Here is a 16773-nt window from a genome sequence, read left to right on the forward strand (position 1 = left end):
TAAAGGCGTTTCCTGATAGGCTGTAGGGAAACATGTGATCAAGCTTATGTGTGTAACACACCCATATTAAATCAATTGGTCTGGCGCTTTAAGGATGCTTGCAGCGGGCGGCGTCCTTAATGATACAGACCCAGCTGCTGAGAGAGGAGAGGTCACCTCTGGTGAGTGTTTGGCAGTATTCCCCGTAGCGATACGCGCCCGCCGGGACTCATGCTGCCCTCTGACAGGAGCAGTGCCGGTGGGCGGTGTGACAAGCATGCTGGTTGGAGGAGGAGAAATGTCATTTCATATGCTGTTAACGAGGTAATAATGCCATAATAAAGTAACCATTGATAATTATTTAAAGAGAAACTGTCAGCTCTAAAGTTGTGTAACTATAAAACCGATAACTAAATGTCAGCTATTAGAATGTTATTAGTATGAACATGCCAGGGTGTCTTAGTGAATTTGGCCACATAAGTACAACATAAGAAGCACTTGATGTCGGGCAAGCAGGGCCTGTGCAGGTACTACACCATGGGAAGGAGGATTGATAGTGTGGAGTGTTTCACACGGTTTGTGCTGCCCTGTTCTCCTCAGTAATCACACTAGTAGAGTTTGGTGGGATATCTGAAGCCGTAACCGCCACCAACTGCTTCTACCTTGAGAATGAGAATTCCTTTTTAATCTCCAGAAAATGTCTTGTAGTGTGCGTTGCCAAGTATGCTTGAAGAAAATTCACTTGGTCACTGATGCGGTGGTGTGCATTTTTAAAGGGCGACAGAATGGGTTACAAGAAAATCTACATTTGCATGTATCCCTTAAAGGGACACTATAGTCACCGGAGCAACTACAGCTTAATGTAGTTGTCCTGGTAAATATATCTCCCTTCATGTGTTTTTGTGCAAACACTGCCTTTTCAGAGAAAAGGCAGTGTTTACATTGCCCCTAGGGACAACACCAAGTGGCCACTCCTCAGATGGCTACTGGATGGGCTTCCTGGCTCAGGGCTGCACAGTAAGCATCCCTGCCGTTCAGCGTCCCCCCGCTCTGCATGGAGACGCTGAAAGGTCCTGATTGGCCAAAACAGCATTTGGCCCTGCCCCCGTGCCGATGCATTGGATTGGCTAAAAATCTGCTATTTTTATGATGTCGGACCCGCGCGGTGCTGGAAACGTGAGTTTTATACTTTTATAGGGGGGCAAAGGGTGAGGGGGGGTAAGCCACCGAAATGGTGAGTTTAGCACTATAGGGTCAGGAACACGTGTTTGTGTTCCTGACCCTATAGTGATCCTTTAACAGGAAAAATAATAAATTATGTACAGCATATACTAGAACTGCTACTGAGACAGAAGATACACAAACATATGATTATTTACTAAAATGAGAATTTAAAGGTAAGTAAAAGTTAATTTCACATTTAAGGTCAAAAGAGCTAAACTGAAACATAGTTGGCTTGAGAATGTTTTCTGTTTGGCTATTTTTGACTTAGGTTTGAAATTAGGTTTGAATTCACTTTGACAGGATTATTCATTAAACTATGTACGGTAGTAAACTGGCGACATGCATGGGATTTATTCATGAAAGCTTCCGAATAGGGCAGAACCATTCGTCTGTATACGGAACATTCACACTGCAAAATCCAGCAATTACTCACAATATTTTCCAAAGTACAGATTTTCCAATTCAGGCCCTGAATTTGGGCCTAAATTATGTTCCTATTTCCGTTGGACCAAACGCCCCCCGATGGCAAACTATTTGTCCGTTGGCTGCCCTAGAAGACAGAGTGCAAAAAGTTAGATATTCTTCAGTGGAGTGAGGGTTAGTTGTATGGCAGCTGGCTAGCAATTTAACATTAAATAGTTAAAAATAAATAAATAAATAAATAAAAAGTCTATGGGGGGGTCAATAAGGCCCCCATATTACTATTAACATATTACCGTTCACCTTTCACTCTCATTCTTTATTTTAAAGTCCCCCACTCTATGCACATGGGTGGGGGCTTAGGAAAAGGCAAAGTCCCCCTTGACATCATGTAAAAGTCCCCCATCTCATGAGATTTCGGCCAAAAATAGTTGCCCAGTCGCTAGTTTTGAACTTTAGTGGAATTGCCCTCGATTGGTGCATGGTAGGTAGAGGCATATCATAGTTATATAGGGGACTTATTGACCACCATGGCGATTTTACTAATTTATTTGTTTAACGTTTTTAATGTGGCGAAAGGATAGCAAACAACAGCCAGTTATCACATAATTAACCCTTGCATTGCTGAGTTGTTGTTTTTTAAACTACTTCATGCTGGCAGCTAGCGCTGTAATCGGACAAATAGTACTTAAAGGGACACTATAGTCACCTGAACAACTTTAGCTTAATGAAGCAGTTTTGGTGTATAGAACATGCCCCTGCAGCCTCACTGCTCAATTATCTGCCATTTAGGAGTTAAATCCCTTTGTTTATGAACCCTAGTCACACCTCCCTGCATGTGACTTGCACAGCCTTCCATAAACACTTCCTGTAAAGAGAGCCCTATTTAGGCTTTCTTTATTGCAAGTTCTGTTTAATTAAGATTTTCTTATCCCCTGCTATGTTAATAGCTTGCTAGACCCTGCAAGAGCCTCCTGTATGTGATTAACGATCAATTTAGAGAGTGAGATACAATTATTTAAGGTAAATTACATCTGTTTGAAAGTGAAACCAGTTGTTTTTTTCATGCAGGCTATGTCAATCATAGCCAGGGGAGGTGTGGCTAGGGCTGCATAAACAGAAACAAAGTGATTTAACTCCTAAATGACAGTGAATTGAGCAGTGAAATTGCAGGTGAATGATCTATACACTAAGACTGCTTTATTTAGCTAAAGTAATTTAGGTGACTATAGTGTTCCTAATGATTGCTCGCTTGCATTAAAGCAAATGAACGATGATTTGCGAATGTGCATCCTGCCAGATGCATTCAGTTGTGATTTTGGCTAAAATCATTGCTTTGCTAATAAACTGAATCCTTTAAGAAGGAATTGATTTTAATGAAAGCCTTTTTTTTTTTGGTTTTTTTAGTGGATAGTTTGGTCTAAAACTTGAAATTTCGGTTGAATTCCTGACAATTCTCACTTTATTAATTAGCCCTGTTCGAAAATGTATATTTATTCATACAGCGCCATCTTGTGGTAACTGAGTATATTTTAAAAGCGCACCCTGAAAATCTCGGCAGGAAGTCTTGTTCTGCTTCCAATACTTTTCATTCTACATAAACTAATAAACAGTATTTCAATGTAGTAAAACGTATGTGCATGGCATAGTGTCCCCCAGGCTCCTCCCATTGGCGGTGGGTGGGAGCTCTTAATAAAAATGTGGAAGCACCGCGTTCTGTTTTTTTCCAATTTAGTTATTTTGCCTTATTATGTAACATTCACTTTGAATTTACAGTAGATTTCTGACTACCCTGAAAGTGTTCTTAAATAGAAGCGGATTGTCACTTTTTTCAAGTATGTCCTGCAATTTAGATTTGTGTATTTATTTATTTATACTATAAAAATAGCTTCAGACTGGTACTGGCTGCTTTTTGGATATATACAGGTAGAAAGTGAGTGATATAGGTCCCTTTCCCTCAGTCAATATACTACGGGTTCAGGCAATCTGAGATAACAAAAATAGCAGCTTTATTGGGGCAAAAGCAGCAACGTTTCAACCCTACCGGGTGTTTATCAAGTTTGTCACTTATTTATTCTGCATATCTTGAAAGGGAGGCCTGGCCAGCCCTGGTTTCAGAGCACCTGGGCAGTGGCGGCTCTAGACTTTATGAGGCCTTAGGCGAAACTCAAACAAGAGGCCCCCACTAGCACTCATAGTAAAAAAAAACATATAGGGGTTGCATCGTGTGTATAATGAGCTGTTGTTATATTGAATGACAGGCTTGCATCACTCTGGCACGGTTGAAGGAGAAAGTGTACCAGGGCGAGGGGAGGTGAGAGTGACAGGATGAGGGAGGGTTATGTGACAGGGTGAGTGTGGCATGTCTAGGCAGGATGAGTAACAGGATAGGAGAAGTTAATGTGATAGGGTGAGTGTGGAAGAGCGAGGGCCGGTAATTGTGGTATGGATGGAGAGGGTGAGAGCAACAAGATTAGGAGATGGTAATGTGAGCCAAGCTGGGTGAAGGGGGCATGACAGCGTGTGGGGGGTGGCTGTATGTGTGTGCAATTGTGACAGTGGGTAGGTGAGAGTGTGGGAGGCAGTGCTGAAAAGGGTGACATTGTGTGCAGGGGCAGTGTGTGGGAGGAGTGACTGTATGTATTGGTGACATAGTGTTGAGGGCTGACAATATGGGGTGCAAGTGTGTGAAAGAGTAACAGGGTGAGGGAGCAGTGTAGAGGAATGTGACAGTTTAGGGGGCAGGGTGTGAGTGGGTGAGAGTGAGGAGGAAGATGACAGTGTGGGATGGCAGTGCGGAGGATGGTGACAGTGTGTAACAGTGTGGGGGGACAGGGTGTGTGACAGTGTGGGAGGGCAAGGTGTGTGGGACACAGTGTAGAGAGGGCAGGGTGTGGGACAGCATGAGGGGGCAGTGTGTACGACAGTGTAGGGGGGAAGGGTGTGCGACAGTGTGGGTTGCAAAGTATGTGGAAGACTGTGGGGGAGCAGGGTGTGTGACAGTATGGGGGGCAGGGTGTGTGACAGTGTGGGGAGCAGTGTGTGTGACAGTGGAGGGGGCAGTGTGTGTGACAGTGGGTGGCATCTTGTGTGATAAACTGTGTGGGGGCAGAGTGTGTGAGAGACAGTGTAGGGTGCAGAGTGTATGGGAGAAAGTGTAGGGGGCATTGTTTGGGACAAAGTGTGTGGGAGTCAGAGTGGGGGGCAGAGTGTATGGGAGGCAGTGTGTGTGACAGTGTGGGTGCAGAGTGTGTGGGAGTCAGTGTGGGGGCAGTGTGTGTGAGAGTGATTGAGTCAGTGGTGGAGGCAGAATGTGTGGGAGACAGTGTGGGGGGCAGGGTATGTGGTGGTCAGTGTGGGGGGGCAGGGAATGTGGGGTGCAGTGTGGGGGTCAGGGTATGTGGTGGTCATTGTGTGGGCAGGGTATGTGGTGGTCATTGTGGGGGACAGTTTCTGTGGTGGTCAGTGTGGGGGCAGTGTATGTGGTGGTCAGTGTGGGGGTCAGGGTATGTGGGGGACAGTGTCTGTGGTGGTCAGTGTGGGGGCAGTGTATGTGGTGGTCAGTGGGTCGTCAGTGTGGGGGGCAGTGTACGTGGTTGTCAGTGTGGTCGTCAGTGTGGGGGCATTGTATGTGGTGGTCAGTGTGGGGGCAGTGTATGTGGGGGTCATCAGTGTAGGGGCAGTGTATGTGGGGGTCATCAGTGTAGGGGCAGTGTATGTGGTGGTCATCATTGTGGGGGGCAGTGTATGTGGGGGGCAGTGTATGTGGGGGGCAGTGCACTGTGGGGGCAAGGCATGTGGTGGTCAGTGTGGGGGCAGTGTAATGTGGGGGGCAGGGTATGTGACTGGCAGGGAAATGTAGGTGCAGTGTATGTGGTGGGCAGGGCAGTGTGAGGGGCAGGCAATGTGGGTGGCAGGGCAACATGGGTGCAGTATATGTGGTGGGCAGGGCAGTGTGGGGGGCAGGGTATGTGGGTGGCAGGGCAGTGTTGGATGCAGGGTATGTGGGGGGCAGGGCAGTGTTGGTGGCTTCTTTGTATTCAAAGTGCTTAGCGTGATCTGATATCATAGTTATCTGGCCATACTGTGTAACATTAACTTGGGTTCCCATGACTGACATCTGGCTTGTATGCAACCCTCTGATGACAGTTCTAAGTTCATCGTTGGTGCTCTGAAACATCCGGCTCACAAACCAGACCTCACGCCAACGCCCCAGTTGTGTCTAGGGTTTCTTTTTTTCTAAAAAACCTTAAACTCAACTGGGTAAGCCCTAAACCCTGAACTGGTGGGGGAAGGTTGAGGACTGTTTTTTTTAGGACTGATTTAAAATAACAGATGAAATTTGTATCTTGTAATACCTTTTTTATTGGACTAACATAATTAAGTTATTGCTAGTCAAGTAAAAAAAACGTATGTATAAAATATGGGAATATGTTTGGTAGACAATATTTAGCATAAATAACTTAGAGCACACAATAAACACAGACACAGTTTATTTTTTATTTCAATGGGCTTGGCCGTGGTGTTTATTTGAAGCTTGAAGGGGGGCATACCACCATAACTTGATAACGGTAACATATTCACATAAACTTTTTTACTTTACTTCCAAAATTTTTAACTTTCACCATCACTTAATTGGCAGTCAGTCATAGCTAACCTGACCGCCTTTTATATACAACCATTTGTTGAAGCCCTGCTAATTCTGATGTAATTCTAAATGCCTGTAAGTAAACCCACCCAGCCATGGCAAAAATCTTGACATTACCAAATTCAACTCTCTATGCACTCTCTCCAGCGCTTTTAACTCTCGGTTTACTAACCATCACCAGCGCTGGACCATGTCTGACCAAACTAGAAAGGTGTAAGGGAATAACTTTCTCAATTCCAAACAAACATTTTGAAACTTACATAATAACTGAATGTATTTAACAACACCTATATCATTAACCCCCATATGATTATTAAAATATCTGGAGCAGGCCAAGTCGCTGCACACTCTAATATGAGCTCCATTAATTGGTGAATTTGCAGACCAATATATTGCAATGTCATCACGACTGAAGTCCAAATTCAGTCCATATATCCTTGCTCCTGCCCTTTGAATGGCCCATTTTACAAAGTAATGAGCTATAACCCAAACATTTGTTACGATACCTGAAGAAAATAATAAAAGAGGAAAAACAAACATTACGTCATATCATTTCGCACATATAACTTAAAACAGTTTGCCTCCCATCTCCCAAATCTTCTTAACCCCTTAAGGATCAAACTTCTGGAATAAAAGGGAATCATGACATGTCACACATGTCATGTGTCCTTAAGGGGTTAATAGCATCTGCTCTTAAACCTAATTTCGCCACTTCAGTTGCTGCCCCAATTCTGAAGGAATGAGTAGTAAATTTGTCTTTATAACCAAGACTTTCAAAACATAACTGCAAAACCCTCTGGAATTGAAAGCGTGTTAGAGGAGAGCCTGAGATATGCACCAGCAGAGGACCATGAACCACAGGGCAGACAGCTAAATAAGCACTAGACATGTGCAATTCGTTTCGGTCCGAATTAAAATTCGGCTGAATATCAGGTAATTCGGACATTCGGGTGCTTCCGAATGTCCGAAGTGTCGAAGTCCCGAAGAGCCGAAATTACCGAATTTCCGAAGTGTAGTAGTGCCGAAGTTCCGAAGTTGTCGAAGTTCCGAGGTGTCAAAGTGCCGAAGTTCCGAAGCACAGTATTGCCTAAATACTAATATACTTACCCAGTGAAAGAAGAAGAATGTTACACTGTATACAATTTCAAATAAAAAGTATACAAACATAGACATGATTCAGCTGTAAGCATTTGCAACACTTAAGTAACATACATTCATATAAAATATAAGTTACTTAGCCAGTCATGTAATGACAGGAATGAATAAGTAGATAACTCCCTAATTCCCACGGTATTAGGGAGCTATGTACTAAAAGGCTGAAAGACCTAAATTGGTCTTTCAGCCAAATGTACTAATACTAAGTAAAGATTACTTAGTATTAGTAAATTATGCCCCTACTCACTATACCGCAAGTAGGGGCATGTCTATTAAACAGTCAGCAGCCTGTGGCTGCTCACTGTAAAAAAAAACCTATCGCCGGTAGTAAACTGGCGACATGCATGGGATTTATTCATGAAAGCTTCCGAATAGGGCAGAACCATTCGTCTGTATACGGAACATTCACACTGCAAAATCCAGCAATTACTCACAATATTTTCCAAAGTACAGATTTTCCAATTCAGGCCCTGAATTTGGGCCTAAATTATGTTCCTATTTCCGTTGGACCAAACGCCCCCCGATGGCAAACTATTTGTCCGTTGGCTGCCCTAGAAGACAGAGTGCAAAAAGTTAGATATTCTTCAGTGGAGTGAGGGTTAGTTGTATGGCAGCTGGCTAGCAATTTAACATTAAATAGTTAAAAATAAATAAATAAATAAATAAAAAGTCTATGGGGGGGTCAATAAGGCCCCCATATTACTATTAACATATTACCGTTCACCTTTCACTCTCATTCTTTATTTTAAAGTCCCCCACTCTATGCACATGGGTGGGGGCTTAGGAAAAGGCAAAGTCCCCCTTGACATCATGTAAAAGTCCCCCATCTCATGAGATTTCGGCCAAAAATAGTTGCCCAGTCGCTAGTTTTGAACTTTAGTGGAATTGCCCTCGATTGGTGCATGGTAGGTAGAGGCATATCATAGTTATATAGGGGACTTATTGACCACCATGGCGATTTTACTAATTTATTTGTTTAACGTTTTTAATGTGGCGAAAGGATAGCAAACAACAGCCAGTTATCACATAATTAACCCTTGCATTGCTGAGTTGTTGTTTTTTAAACTACTTCATGCTGGCAGCTAGCGCTGTAATCGGACAAATAGTACTTAAAGGGACACTATAGTCACCTGAACAACTTTAGCTTAATGAAGCAGTTTTGGTGTATAGAACATGCCCCTGCAGCCTCACTGCTCAATTATCTGCCATTTAGGAGTTAAATCCCTTTGTTTATGAACCCTAGTCACACCTCCCTGCATGTGACTTGCACAGCCTTCCATAAACACTTCCTGTAAAGAGAGCCCTATTTAGGCTTTCTTTATTGCAAGTTCTGTTTAATTAAGATTTTCTTATCCCCTGCTATGTTAATAGCTTGCTAGACCCTGCAAGAGCCTCCTGTATGTGATTAACGATCAATTTAGAGAGTGAGATACAATTATTTAAGGTAAATTACATCTGTTTGAAAGTGAAACCAGTTGTTTTTTTCATGCAGGCTATGTCAATCATAGCCAGGGGAGGTGTGGCTAGGGCTGCATAAACAGAAACAAAGTGATTTAACTCCTAAATGACAGTGAATTGAGCAGTGAAATTGCAGGTGAATGATCTATACACTAAGACTGCTTTATTTAGCTAAAGTAATTTAGGTGACTATAGTGTTCCTAATGATTGCTCGCTTGCATTAAAGCAAATGAACGATGATTTGCGAATGTGCATCCTGCCAGATGCATTCAGTTGTGATTTTGGCTAAAATCATTGCTTTGCTAATAAACTGAATCCTTTAAGAAGGAATTGATTTTAATGAAAGCCTTTTTTTTTTTGGTTTTTTTAGTGGATAGTTTGGTCTAAAACTTGAAATTTCGGTTGAATTCCTGACAATTCTCACTTTATTAATTAGCCCTGTTCGAAAATGTATATTTATTCATACAGCGCCATCTTGTGGTAACTGAGTATATTTTAAAAGCGCACCCTGAAAATCTCGGCAGGAAGTCTTGTTCTGCTTCCAATACTTTTCATTCTACATAAACTAATAAACAGTATTTCAATGTAGTAAAACGTATGTGCATGGCATAGTGTCCCCCAGGCTCCTCCCATTGGCGGTGGGTGGGAGCTCTTAATAAAAATGTGGAAGCACCGCGTTCTGTTTTTTTCCAATTTAGTTATTTTGCCTTATTATGTAACATTCACTTTGAATTTACAGTAGATTTCTGACTACCCTGAAAGTGTTCTTAAATAGAAGCGGATTGTCACTTTTTTCAAGTATGTCCTGCAATTTAGATTTGTGTATTTATTTATTTATACTATAAAAATAGCTTCAGACTGGTACTGGCTGCTTTTTGGATATATACAGGTAGAAAGTGAGTGATATAGGTCCCTTTCCCTCAGTCAATATACTACGGGTTCAGGCAATCTGAGATAACAAAAATAGCAGCTTTATTGGGGCAAAAGCAGCAACGTTTCAACCCTACCGGGTGTTTATCAAGTTTGTCACTTATTTATTCTGCATATCTTGAAAGGGAGGCCTGGCCAGCCCTGGTTTCAGAGCACCTGGGCAGTGGCGGCTCTAGACTTTATGAGGCCTTAGGCGAAACTCAAACAAGAGGCCCCCACTAGCACTCATAGTAAAAAAAAACATATAGGGGTTGCATCGTGTGTATAATGAGCTGTTGTTATATTGAATGACAGGCTTGCATCACTCTGGCACGGTTGAAGGAGAAAGTGTACCAGGGCGAGGGGAGGTGAGAGTGACAGGATGAGGGAGGGTTATGTGACAGGGTGAGTGTGGCATGTCTAGGCAGGATGAGTAACAGGATAGGAGAAGTTAATGTGATAGGGTGAGTGTGGAAGAGCGAGGGCCGGTAATTGTGGTATGGATGGAGAGGGTGAGAGCAACAAGATTAGGAGATGGTAATGTGAGCCAAGCTGGGTGAAGGGGGCATGACAGCGTGTGGGGGGTGGCTGTATGTGTGTGCAATTGTGACAGTGGGTAGGTGAGAGTGTGGGAGGCAGTGCTGAAAAGGGTGACATTGTGTGCAGGGGCAGTGTGTGGGAGGAGTGACTGTATGTATTGGTGACATAGTGTTGAGGGCTGACAATATGGGGTGCAAGTGTGTGAAAGAGTAACAGGGTGAGGGAGCAGTGTAGAGGAATGTGACAGTTTAGGGGGCAGGGTGTGAGTGGGTGAGAGTGAGGAGGAAGATGACAGTGTGGGATGGCAGTGCGGAGGATGGTGACAGTGTGTAACAGTGTGGGGGGACAGGGTGTGTGACAGTGTGGGAGGGCAAGGTGTGTGGGACACAGTGTAGAGAGGGCAGGGTGTGGGACAGCATGAGGGGGCAGTGTGTACGACAGTGTAGGGGGGAAGGGTGTGCGACAGTGTGGGTTGCAAAGTATGTGGAAGACTGTGGGGGAGCAGGGTGTGTGACAGTATGGGGGGCAGGGTGTGTGACAGTGTGGGGAGCAGTGTGTGTGACAGTGGAGGGGGCAGTGTGTGTGACAGTGGGTGGCATCTTGTGTGATAAACTGTGTGGGGGCAGAGTGTGTGAGAGACAGTGTAGGGTGCAGAGTGTATGGGAGAAAGTGTAGGGGGCATTGTTTGGGACAAAGTGTGTGGGAGTCAGAGTGGGGGGCAGAGTGTATGGGAGGCAGTGTGTGTGACAGTGTGGGTGCAGAGTGTGTGGGAGTCAGTGTGGGGGCAGTGTGTGTGAGAGTGATTGAGTCAGTGGTGGAGGCAGAATGTGTGGGAGACAGTGTGGGGGGCAGGGTATGTGGTGGTCAGTGTGGGGGGGCAGGGAATGTGGGGTGCAGTGTGGGGGTCAGGGTATGTGGTGGTCATTGTGTGGGCAGGGTATGTGGTGGTCATTGTGGGGGACAGTTTCTGTGGTGGTCAGTGTGGGGGCAGTGTATGTGGTGGTCAGTGTGGGGGTCAGGGTATGTGGGGGACAGTGTCTGTGGTGGTCAGTGTGGGGGCAGTGTATGTGGTGGTCAGTGGGTCGTCAGTGTGGGGGGCAGTGTACGTGGTTGTCAGTGTGGTCGTCAGTGTGGGGGCATTGTATGTGGTGGTCAGTGTGGGGGCAGTGTATGTGGGGGTCATCAGTGTAGGGGCAGTGTATGTGGGGGTCATCAGTGTAGGGGCAGTGTATGTGGTGGTCATCATTGTGGGGGGCAGTGTATGTGGGGGGCAGTGTATGTGGGGGGCAGTGCACTGTGGGGGCAAGGCATGTGGTGGTCAGTGTGGGGGCAGTGTAATGTGGGGGGCAGGGTATGTGACTGGCAGGGAAATGTAGGTGCAGTGTATGTGGTGGGCAGGGCAGTGTGAGGGGCAGGCAATGTGGGTGGCAGGGCAACATGGGTGCAGTATATGTGGTGGGCAGGGCAGTGTGGGGGGCAGGGTATGTGGGTGGCAGGGCAGTGTTGGATGCAGGGTATGTGGGGGGCAGGGCAGTGTTGGTGGCTTCTTTGTATTCAAAGTGCTTAGCGTGATCTGATATCATAGTTATCTGGCCATACTGTGTAACATTAACTTGGGTTCCCATGACTGACATCTGGCTTGTATGCAACCCTCTGATGACAGTTCTAAGTTCATCGTTGGTGCTCTGAAACATCCGGCTCACAAACCAGACCTCACGCCAACGCCCCAGTTGTGTCTAGGGTTTCTTTTTTTCTAAAAAACCTTAAACTCAACTGGGTAAGCCCTAAACCCTGAACTGGTGGGGGAAGGTTGAGGACTGTTTTTTTTAGGACTGATTTAAAATAACAGATGAAATTTGTATCTTGTAATACCTTTTTTATTGGACTAACATAATTAAGTTATTGCTAGTCAAGTAAAAAAAACGTATGTATAAAATATGGGAATATGTTTGGTAGACAATATTTAGCATAAATAACTTAGAGCACACAATAAACACAGACACAGTTTATTTTTTATTTCAATGGGCTTGGCCGTGGTGTTTATTTGAAGCTTGAAGGGGGGCATACCACCATAACTTGATAACGGTAACATATTCACATAAACTTTTTTACTTTACTTCCAAAATTTTTAACTTTCACCATCACTTAATTGGCAGTCAGTCATAGCTAACCTGACCGCCTTTTATATACAACCATTTGTTGAAGCCCTGCTAATTCTGATGTAATTCTAAATGCCTGTAAGTAAACCCACCCAGCCATGGCAAAAATCTTGACATTACCAAATTCAACTCTCTATGCACTCTCTCCAGCGCTTTTAACTCTCGGTTTACTAACCATCACCAGCGCTGGACCATGTCTGACCAAACTAGAAAGGTGTAAGGGAATAACTTTCTCAATTCCAAACAAACATTTTGAAACTTACATAATAACTGAATGTATTTAACAACACCTATATCATTAACCCCCATATGATTATTAAAATATCTGGAGCAGGCCAAGTCGCTGCACACTCTAATATGAGCTCCATTAATTGGTGAATTTGCAGACCAATATATTGCAATGTCATCACGACTGAAGTCCAAATTCAGTCCATATATCCTTGCTCCTGCCCTTTGAATGGCCCATTTTACAAAGTAATGAGCTATAACCCAAACATTTGTTACGATACCTGAAGAAAATAATAAAAGAGGAAAAACAAACATTACGTCATATCATTTCGCACATATAACTTAAAACAGTTTGCCTCCCATCTCCCAAATCTTCTTAACCCCTTAAGGATCAAACTTCTGGAATAAAAGGGAATCATGACATGTCACACATGTCATGTGTCCTTAAGGGGTTAATAGCATCTGCTCTTAAACCTAATTTCGCCACTTCAGTTGCTGCCCCAATTCTGAAGGAATGAGTAGTAAATTTGTCTTTATAACCAAGACTTTCAAAACATAACTGCAAAACCCTCTGGAATTGAAAGCGTGTTAGAGGAGAGCCTGAGATATGCACCAGCAGAGGACCATGAACCACAGGGCAGACAGCTAAATAAGCACTAGACATGTGCAATTCGTTTCGGTCCGAATTAAAATTCGGCTGAATATCAGGTAATTCGGACATTCGGGTGCTTCCGAATGTCCGAAGTGTCGAAGTCCCGAAGAGCCGAAATTACCGAATTTCCGAAGTGTAGTAGTGCCGAAGTTCCGAAGTTGTCGAAGTTCCGAGGTGTCAAAGTGCCGAAGTTCCGAAGCACAGTATTGCCTAAATACTAATATACTTACCCAGTGAAAGAAGAAGAATGTTACACTGTATACAATTTCAAATAAAAAGTATACAAACATAGACATGATTCAGCTGTAAGCATTTGCAACACTTAAGTAACATACATTCATATAAAATATAAGTTACTTAGCCAGTCATGTAATGACAGGAATGAATAAGTAGATAACTCCCTAATTCCCACGGTATTAGGGAGCTATGTACTAAAAGGCTGAAAGACCTAAATTGGTCTTTCAGCCAAATGTACTAATACTAAGTAAAGATTACTTAGTATTAGTAAATTATGCCCCTACTCACTATACCGCAAGTAGGGGCATGTCTATTAAACAGTCAGCAGCCTGTGGCTGCTCACTGTAAAAAAAAACCTATTGCTCCCCCCAACCCCCACCCCTGAGCGGCGGGTGGGGGCCCTAAAGTAAAAAAAGGGGGGAGGACCTATTGTCCTCCCCACCTGCCCCCACACCTAAGCGGTGGATGGGAGCCCTAAACTAGAATAAGAAGGGGGGACCTAATGTCCTCCCCCCAGCCCCCACCCCTGAGCGGTGGGTGGGGGCCCTAAATACAAATGGGGGACCTAATGTCCTCTCCCCTGGCCCCCACCCCTGAGCGGCGGGTGGGGGCCCTAAATACATATTTAACCCCTCTCCCCCCAGGTGACTAGGGGTCCCTAAACCCCTAGTCACCCCGTCCCCCAAAAAATAAACTCCTACCTACCCCCCTCACCCTAAAAATAATGAGGGGGAACCTTTAACTAAATACCTGTAAAAATAAAAATAAACACAACTGAACTAAACTGATCCTGATGAAAGCCACGTGAGATGGCTGAAACGTTGATGATGACTAGAATTATGTTTTAAGAATATTGGAATAAAGAAGAACTATTTTACCAAGATACAGACCGTGAGTGCAAGCCTTTTTTCAGTATATTTTATATATATATATATATATATATATATATATATATATATATATATATATATATATATTGTAAATAATAAATAATAATGAATTAAAAATAAATAGAAAAATGTAAAAATAATAAAAAATGTAAACAAAAATTATATATATATAACTGTATTTTGATATTAATATATATACGTATATATATATTAATATCAAAATACAGTAATATATATATAATTTTTGTTTACATTTTTTATTATTTTTAAATTTTTCTATTTATTTTTAATTCGATATTATTTATGTTTTACAATATATATATATATATATTTATATATATATATATATATATATATATACACACAATATATATATATATATATATATATATATATATGCATGTGTAATACTCTAAGTGTATTTTTTTTATTAATATATGTATGCTGAAAGACTCCATGTCAGTGCAGGCAGCACTATGAATGCCTATTGCGGCCAGGTGACCACTCTTTAAGAGAGGGGGAAAGACCACCAAGGGAGGGGGGTGAGTCCACTAAGTTAGGGAGGGGGTGAGGAGAATATATATATATATATATATATATATATATATATCTCAAAATACACTTAGAATGAAATTATATATTTATCTATATATAAATAAATAAAAATAATACAAAAAAAATATATATATATATGTCCATATGCATAATTACATAAATAATTTCATAAATATACATGTAGAGTTCAAATATATATATGTATATATATTTCAATTTTACATGCATATTTATGTAATGTTTTTACATAATTAAGTAATTTTATTGATTGCAATTTGAGGGACCTGCCTGACAACCCAGGCCGAAAGTCCAGAAAATTAAATTTGCTAGCACTGTATTTAACCCTATAACTTTCTAAGACACCCTAAAACCTGTACATGGGGGGTACTGTTTTACTCGGGAGACTTCGCTGAACACAAATATTAGTGTTTAAAAACAGTAAAACATATCACAGCAATGATATTGTCAGTGAAAGTGATTTTATTTTATTTTTTTCTCACACAAACGGCACTTTCACTGAAGATATAATTGTTGTGATACGTTTTACTGTTTTGAAACACTAATATTTGTGTTCAGCAAAGTCTCCTGAGTATAACATTACCCCCCTATGTACAGGTTTTATAGTGTTTTTGAAAGTTACAGGGTCAAATATAGGGCTTGGTTTTCCATTTTTTCACATTGAAATTTGCCAGATTGGTTATGTTGCCTTTGAGAGTGTATGGTAGGCCAGGAATGAGAATTACCCCCATGGTGGCATACCATTTGCTAAAGTAGACAACTCAAGGTATTGCAAATGGGGTATGCTGAGTCTTTTTTTTAGTAGCCACTTAGTCACAAACACTGACCAAAATTAGCGTTCATGACTATTTTTTGCATTTTTAGCACACTAACTTTGGCCAGTGGCTACTAGAAAGGACTGGACATTAGGCATGTGCATGGGGAAAATTTTCAGTTCGGTTCGGCATTCCGAAATTCTGGATTTTTGCAATTCGGGACTTCGGCAATTCAAGACTTCGGAACTTCGGCAACTTCAGAACTTCGGCAACTTCGGGACTTCAGCACTTCAGCACTTCGGAACATCGGCACTTCAGAAATTCAGCAACTTCGGCACTTCAACACTTCGGAATTTCGGCATTTCGAAATTTCGGGACTTCGGCACCTCGGGACTTCTCTTGCAGCCGCTTGGTACATAACTCCCTAATTCCACAGTAATAGGGAGTTATCTACCAAAAGGCTGAAAGACCTAAATCGGTCTTTCAGCCAAATTTACTAATACTAAGTAAACATGTCTAGTAAACAGTGAGCAGCCTGGGTGGGGGGGGTAAATGAAGAGACTGACAGGTGGGGGCCCTAAATACTAATAAGGGGGGGACCTAATGTCACCCGCCGCTCAGGGGTGGGGGCCCGGGGGGAGGACAATAGGTCCTTATTTTTTTTTTATTTTTTTTTTACAGTGAGCAGGCACAGGCTGCTCACTGTTTAATGGACATGTCCCTACTCACGGTATAGCGAGTAGGGGCATAATTTACTAATACTAAGTAATCTTTACTTAGTATTAGTAAATTTGGCTGAAAGACCAATTTAGGTCTTTCAGCCTTTTAGTAGATAGCTCCCTAATACCGTGGGAATTAGGGAGTTATCTACTTATTCATTCCTGTCATTACATTGACTGGCAAAGTAACTTACATTTTATATGAATGTATGTTACGTGATTGTTGT

Source organism: Pelobates fuscus, chromosome 3 (assembly GCF_036172605.1).
Source record: "Pelobates fuscus isolate aPelFus1 chromosome 3, aPelFus1.pri, whole genome shotgun sequence".
NCBI classification, from domain to species: Eukaryota; Metazoa; Chordata; class Amphibia; order Anura; family Pelobatidae; genus Pelobates; species Pelobates fuscus.